An 8,146-nucleotide genomic window follows, 5' to 3' on the forward strand; every position below is an offset into this window, starting at 1 on the left:
TTTCTAAATAATTATTTTTGTACAAGAGAATAATGGAACTTGATAAAGGAACACAGCTTTCCAACACTTGATAACATTTCATATATTTATGCTTCAGTTTAGTTAAACACTTGAAATCTTTGTATGAATTCAGTTAATAAGACTCTAGTAGGTTTATGTCTTCCAGAATTTTCATTGTAATTTTTTACTGAGATTGTTCCATTGATCATTTTTATTTTTATTTATTTATTGTTCCATGGGAACAAATTAAGGAGAAGTCTCCATGGCCATGGAACGAGTCAATACACGAAATTATAACATGATAGTAGAAACAGATAAAACGAAATACAAGTAACATATTCAGGGGACAATTCGTAAGTTTAAATAAAGAAAATCAACAATGTAACACTGGAATTTGCTTAATTTTTCAGCTCTTCCAGGAGCTCCTCTACAGAACAGGAGTGAGCCATGAGGAAACTCTTCAGTTTAGACTTAAGTGTTTGGGCTACTGCTAAGATTTTTGAGTTCTTGTGGTAACTTATTGAAAATGGATGCAGCAGAATACTGCACTCCTTTCTGCACATGAGTCAAGGAAGTGCATTCCTCGTGAAGATTTGATTTCTGCCTAGTATTAACTGAGTGAAAGCTGCTACCTCTTGGGAATAAGATAATATTGCTAACAACAAACGGCATTAAAGAAAATATATACTGTGAGGGCAATGTCAGAATTCCCAGACTATTGAATAGGGGTTGACAAGAGTTTCTCGAACTTACACCACACATAGCTCGAACAGCTCGTTTTTGAGCCAAAAATACCCTTTTTGAATCAGAAGAATTACCCCAAAAAATAATACCATATGACATAAGTGTATGAAAATATGCGAAGTAGGCTACTTTTAGTGTTGAACTGTCACTTATTTCAGATACTGTTCTAATGATAAATAAAGCGGCATTTAGTTTCTGAACAAGATCCTGAACATGGGCTTTCCACAACAGCTTACTATCTATCCGAATGCCTAGGAACTTGAACTGTTCCGTCTCGCTTATAAAATGCCCATTCTGTCTGATCAAAATATAAGTTCTTGTTGAATTGTGAGTTAGAAACTGTAAAAACCGAGTCTTACTGTGATTTAGCATCAAATTATTTTCAACAAGCCACGAATTTATTTCATGAACTACATTATTTGACACTGTTTCAATATTACACACAAGATCCTTCACCACCAAACTGGTGTCATCAGCAAACAGAAATATTTTTGAATCACCTGTAATGCTAGAAGGCATATCATTTATAGAAATAAGAAACAGCAGTGGCCCCAGCGCTGACCCTTGGGGAACGCCCCACTTAACAGTGCCCCATTGGGACTGAACATCACTACCGCTCACAATATTGCAGAGAATTACCTTCTGCTTTCTGTTCTTAAAGTAAGAGGCGAACCAATTGTAAGCTACTCCCCTTACTCCATAATGGTCCAACTTTTGCAGTAATATTTTGTGGTCAACACGGTCAAAAGCCTTAGTTAAATCAAAGAAAACACCTAGCGTTCGCAACCTTCTATTTAATCCATCCAAAACCTCACAGAGGAAAGAGAATACAGCATTTTCAGTTGTTGAACCATTTCTAAAACCAAACTGCAAATTATGTGAATTTAAATGCTCCAGTAACCTTGTATCTACAACCTTCTCGATAACTTTAGCAACCACCGATGGCATGGAAATAGGTCTAAAGTTGTCAACATTATCCCTGTCTCCCTTTTTATAAAGTGGCTTCACTACAGAGTACTTTAATCGGTCAGGAAACCGACCACGCCTAAGGGAAAAAGTTAGAGATATGGCTAAGTACTGGGCTAACATACATAGAACAATACTTCATATCTGCAGACGTCAAACTGCAGTCAGGATGGTTACTCAGCACTGCAAGAGTTTTGTGTTTCAGCAATTTAGATAGTTTTATCATCTTCACTCAGTATCCATTTTATCATAAGGTATCCATTTTATCATAAGGTGAGAGTGTTAGAAGAAAGGTGTAGGTATTTTTTTGTTTTCAGTGAGTTGTCATCTTTGCCTCTTGCAGCTCCTTTTCTCCATCAAAAATTGCAGGTTTTTTTTCTGTTCCATTTGAAATAATGCTCTACACCTTCCCTCATTGAGTTTTATGGGATTGACTCTCTACAAGTAGAAGTTGAAAGTCCAGATGAAGGCATTGTGCAGTTAGTACATTCTCACAACATACCTTTTTATTTTGTCATTTTCCCTTTTGATCTGTGGTTCATTTTTAGGTAGCTTATGAAAGATACATACAACCTCAATCCCTTGTAGTGTAGGATTTTGGATGGGGTGGGGTTTAGTCTGGGGATTGGGAAAGTGTGGGTTTGCCTCAGCTAACATTTATTAAACAAATATCGTTTAATATGTGGCCCAGTTATAATACCTGAAGTCTAGGCATTAGAATGATACAACAAATTAATTATCATTTCTTCAGCACATTGATACAACAATTTGAAATTAATACTGTCCCAATAACACTGAAATTGGGGACAACAATAAGAACACAAGTAGTTCACAGTACACTACCTCTTGGGGAAAAAATTACAATAATTACAAAGTGAAAATAGCTTCAAGACACAACCACTTAATAAAAATAACAAATCAGGAAAGCAGGTGTCAGACTTAGCAGAACTTTTGCAAGTCTACACTTTAACTAAATACTAGATTCCCTTCGCCAGCTGCTCACTATTAACAGCACTCTCAACCAATTAAAATACTTCCTACACAAAATTAGCAATCACAAGGCTAATATAGCTCTTGCTTTGAGAAAAAACTCAACTGCATGCTGAGTGCACAGGAAAAAAACACTGATTTAACACAACACACCACACTGCACACAGTGCTTCTTTGTGGAATATAACTGACAAATTGTTTCACTAAGTGCACACTACTTGTGCAATTCACTGTAGAGTAAAAAATGGAAATGATTATACGACATTGTTGGCCGGGAGGCCTCATTTGCGGAAGTTTGGCTACCATATTGCAAGTCCTTTTTAGTCAGTTGACTTCATTCAAGCTATATTTACTGTAGAGTAAATGTAGCTTGAATGAAGTCAACTGACCAACATTCTACTGCAGGTTCCTAAAACACTGCTGTGCACCTCTTGTAATATGGAAGCCCTTGTATGTGTCTCCTCTGAAACTGCTGTCCCTGTGGCTGAGGGATACAGCAACTGCACTCCTGGCCTGTTAGTGTCCACACTCTGCAGCTGCACACCGTGTTGACTGTTAGTGTTCTTGTGGTATCAGACGCCAAATGTGGCGTATGACACCAAATGTAGTGAGTGATTGCCAGGAGGTGCCGTATTAAAACTCGGCAATAACTTTCCAAATGATTTACTTGTTGGCCACTACAGTGCTCAGTTCACCTCAGTCTGCATCACAAGGCCCCGAAATGCTGAGGAAGCACCCTGTGCGATGCAACACTGTGTCGTGCCAGCCTTGTACGCCAGCGCAGTTGTCATCGTCAGGATGCTGCAGTTGACTCGGCGGTCTGCATCCCTGGTGACTGTGCCGCTCGGTGTTAGCTGCAGGCGACCACCTGCATCCTTCTTGCCAGCGTGGCTGAGATCCCGGTGACCGACAAGTGCCCACTGTCCAGAGCCCGTATCTGCGGCCCTCGCCTGGGGAAGTCTCTGGCATGTATCAGGAGCCGAGACAACTGCCCACAGTAGTGAGCTGAAGAGTGGCCTGCTGCTGGCTGGCTGCAGATCCTGCGTCTGCCTCAGAGGGTCGAACCAACAACCTGCCGTGTACTGGGACGCTGTCGCCCCACATGTTGCTGCGTGTAGCCTCGCGGTGTGACGTGTCCTGCCGTCCAGGAGAGCTAACACACTTGAATGAATCTCATTAGAAAACGGCACCTATTTATACTCAGCTGTGCACCTCTGTTTCGCTAATGCTCTGCTTCGCGTCACGTAAGCATAACACTTAGGTTCGCCAGTGGCCCTTTTCTACCTGTGACTTGCTCCGTGGAAACTGGCAGTTCTACACCCCTGTGGCCTCTATTTGCCTTCGCAACATCTGGTATGCGTAACTTACTGCAATCTGGCCTGCACCTGGCTGTAACTCGTGCTCCGAATATTGCACAAAACTAACTTTCCCTATCCTAAACAGTGGTGCTGCTACAGTGTAGTGGCAGTCCTGGCTCCTTGGCACACCACCTCTATAGAAGGCTTTGTTTCCTTGGCTGTCCACCAACTCACCGCATCTCCCACTGCAGCCATTGTGATGCTTTTGGCTTCCTACTCCACTTCAGATGAGTTGGGCCAACTTGTGGCATGGTGCTCAACTCATCAGCCACTCACACTGCGGCTGTGCCGGAGGCTTCCCTTGATGTTGTCGTATCTCCCACTCTGCTGTCCCCACCTCCAAGTGCAGCCCACACCCGTTGACCTTGGATGCCATCATCCAGCACACACATTCCCCACGTAGACTGTTTGCAATGAACTGCAGGCTTCTTAACTGTTCCTCACTAGAGCGGCAGGTGATTGTCATCCTCTGTCTTGTGCCACCCCGGTTCAGCTTGAAATGTCACCAGCTGCACTGAAAACACCAAGAACTGTGCCCTATAGGTAAACATTAGCACGAGAGCAATGCTGTTGTGGTCAGCTGAGCAGAGCAGGGCAGGAAGAACATTGTGCCACAAATGTCAAGTTCTAATGAAATCGTCACTGGGGTTGAACTACCTTCACCTTTGTAGGTAGCCCATTGGGCATCACCATATTTTAGCTTTGGAATGGAAGCCAAGGTAGCTCTAAATTTATTGTACAAAATTTTCAATTTATTTCATACTGCAGTTACTGAAAATAAAATTACGGTATTCACCAAAATCACACTGCTTAACTAAAAACTTGCATACCAGGGAAACCAAACCACAAGAAACACCACACTGCTACAATGCAACACTGTCTCTAGCCTTGATAATAACTCTGGCTGTTTCTGGTTATTTAGGGTGGCAGTCTGGTGTTGGTGTGCAAGACTCACACTTTCCCTTGGCTATCGAACTTACTCGGAGTTGCTTTGCTGATCTTTTCATGATAGCCAGCTGCAATGTCCTGCACAACTTCTTCTTCGAAGATAAGATGCTACTTTGGAGGAATTTTTTATACTTTGAAAATAACTCCATACACTCGAGTATACTTTGAACTCAATGTCACTGTATTTTCATCACACATAAGTTTTCATACAACTAAAACATTTTACGTAAGCTAAGCACCTTCCAGTCTGTCAGAAACTATCACATTCATTTTTCCATAAATACAGTCCACAAATCTCTCCAAGTTTAACAAGACAACTGTCCAGACCTTACAAAAGTAAGAGAATGAATGAATAAGTAGTTCTCTCTTCTCTTCTTTCAACAACATTAAAATGTTCGCACCAACACGGTTACTCCTTGAGCTAGACGTGTAACTTCTTAGGCGGCTTGGTGCCGATCATCCATCTGCTACACGTCCATCCTGCACACACATAACTGTGGTGCAGTATACACAGTCCTACTTTAGCACACTCATCTCTAAAATAACGCGTGTTCGAAATGCTGGAAATATGAGGGACTCTAGAATTTACCCCAAAATTCTCAAGGCACTACATAACCTCAGTTCAGTGATGAAGGATGTCTAAAAGTTTCTTTAGGTATGCCTTATATAGCTGAAGCCACAAATAATTATATCCCATAGCGCTACCAAATTGTGGTGGTGATGAGTACTACATTGCACCTGCTGTCCCAAATAATGTTACACTTTTTGTATGAGATTAAGATTGGGAGATTTAGCTGTAAAGCCGAGGTGTGAAAAGTTGCTACTGTTGCAGTACACAAGTACAGCATCCTTTAGGCACCTCCCTCAGGTGTTACTTCATAGCTGATGACATTTTCAGAGTAGCTAGTAATCCTCAACACAGTCCCTTGCAGCTGTACGACACACAGGGTGTTGTAGAGTCTGTGTTGCCAACTTCAGAATGTGACACCATCACTGGTAGTAGAGAAACCAACACTGCCACTCTATCCTCCATCATCCACTGGAAAGCAGTCACAGTCATCAAACTTTCGATTGTACACTGAGCTCTTGAGTTGGGGGGCCACCCTTGCCATTCCACCACTGTACTGTTGCAAAAGCTACAGCAGATGCGTGCAAGTGAAAGCAGTCATATAAACTGTGATCACCAAACACTGACTAAGAATCAAAGTGCTTCAGCACCACCAAGCTGCTGTGTAGGCCATGCAGCCTAAAAAGTCGTAAACTCTTGTTTGTCACCTGGCTGATCCTGTAGGATGTGCATACACACTTACCTTTTGCATTGTATTTGGGGATTTGTTGTTAAATAAAGATTATTCATTACCTGTGCATGTCTTGCTGACTGGTTCCAGACCACCATGTCTGCCACTGAACCCACAACTCCTGGCTGGCAGAGGATCTGTGCCATCCTCACAGACCAAAGCAATGTTCCCCGAATGAAGGACCATAGAATCTACCATCTACCATTTACAACTGGTATCTGAAGGTTTGATGGACAATGACAGGTGTTGGGATTAAGTCAGTGATGCAGAACAATAATGCCGACCTCAATGGTAGCAGTACGATGGCAGTATTCAAAAGGAGAGTACAAGTAAGTACCAATTGGGATCATTACACTTATTACACAGGCTTTTAATATATTTCCACTTTATATCTGTTTTTCCTTTTGTTATTTTGTCTCTCTCTTTTAGTGTGAGTATAGCAAGCAAGATGGAGCCAGATCTGAGCAGATAATGAGTTACAGAAGAAGCTAGAAAAGTAGCAGGTAGAAGGGAACAATTTCTCCTATTGTTTCCCTACCCACGTTAGTTGCTTACACCACGAGCACCCCATGACAGTATTTTTTCTCTTTTGAGTGGTTCAGGGGAAGGTGTTAAGAAGTTTGTGGACAACCTACACAAGCTGGAAAGTTAGGAGTATGGAACGAAGAGCAGTTGGTGAATATGGCTCAACTGAAGTTAACAGCAGACACAGGGGCATATGTGATTGCCATGAAAAGTTTGTCTGCTTGTTCCTTCCAGGATTGATTGGAATTGTTGTTGTGCTATTGGAGGAAAAATATGGCTAGGTACTTTTGAGAACAACTAGATAATGTCTCAGAAAAGGGGAGCCCATAGAAAATGTTGTGCATAGAATTGAAGGGCTCGGAGAGATATAGTCATAAGCCACAACTTTCACGAAATTGAGTTTTTCATGTTGCGGCATTCCTAACAATGTCTTCTTCACAATGTGTTGAAAAAGTTCTGTGTTACTGCAACAGATAGCAGGCAATGACGGAGTGCAGTTCTATGCTGTACCATATGGTGGTAGTTTCAGAAGATACATAGTCACAAGCCACGGCAAAATGGCAGGTGGGTCAGGAACGTCTGAAGCGTCTTCGTGTCTTCAACGCATATTTGACACTGACAGTAGTGGAAGTGAAGAGCTTTACCCTTTGGATCCTGAGGGTGATGAATCTTGGCATCCATCGACCAGCAGTTCCAGCTGAGATGATGTTTCGGTAAGTATATAAAACGGTTTATTTCTGGCGATTAATTTCCTGTGGTTTGTGACTTTGTTTTTCTCAACATTTCCAACGCATTTGACAGCCATCCTGTGTGTTAATAATGAAACTTGATGGGCACATTTATATTACTACTTAATGATGCAATAATGTAGTTTCAAAGGCAAAAGATGTGTAATAAATATTTTCCCATTAATGTGATTTTAGCGAAATTTAATGTTTTCTGTGGCTTACGACTATATCTCACGCAAATTCTTAGACTATTTTGCTCTTCATATTATAGCTTGAAATAAGTAGAATAAATGAAGAATCACCCGAAAAACCAAAGCCTTCGCGGAAAAGAAAGCGAAATATTGATCAGTGGAAGAAAAATTAAGCAAAACGTCGGCGAAATGCTGGTCAGCAGTATAAGTCTTTGAAAACACACAAGACTGTTCAGGATGCTACTATAGGAAGTCCCTGTACTTGTTTAAATAAATGCTTCACAAAACTGCTTGGAGAGGAAGAAAACATTTTTCATTCATTTTGGGACATAGGAAACTTTAATGCCCAAAATACTTACCTGATGAGCTGCACGAAAATGGAACCGAAAAAGCGGACG

Source organism: Schistocerca americana, chromosome 2 (genome assembly GCF_021461395.2).
Source record: "Schistocerca americana isolate TAMUIC-IGC-003095 chromosome 2, iqSchAmer2.1, whole genome shotgun sequence".
Taxonomy (NCBI): domain Eukaryota; kingdom Metazoa; phylum Arthropoda; class Insecta; order Orthoptera; family Acrididae; genus Schistocerca; species Schistocerca americana.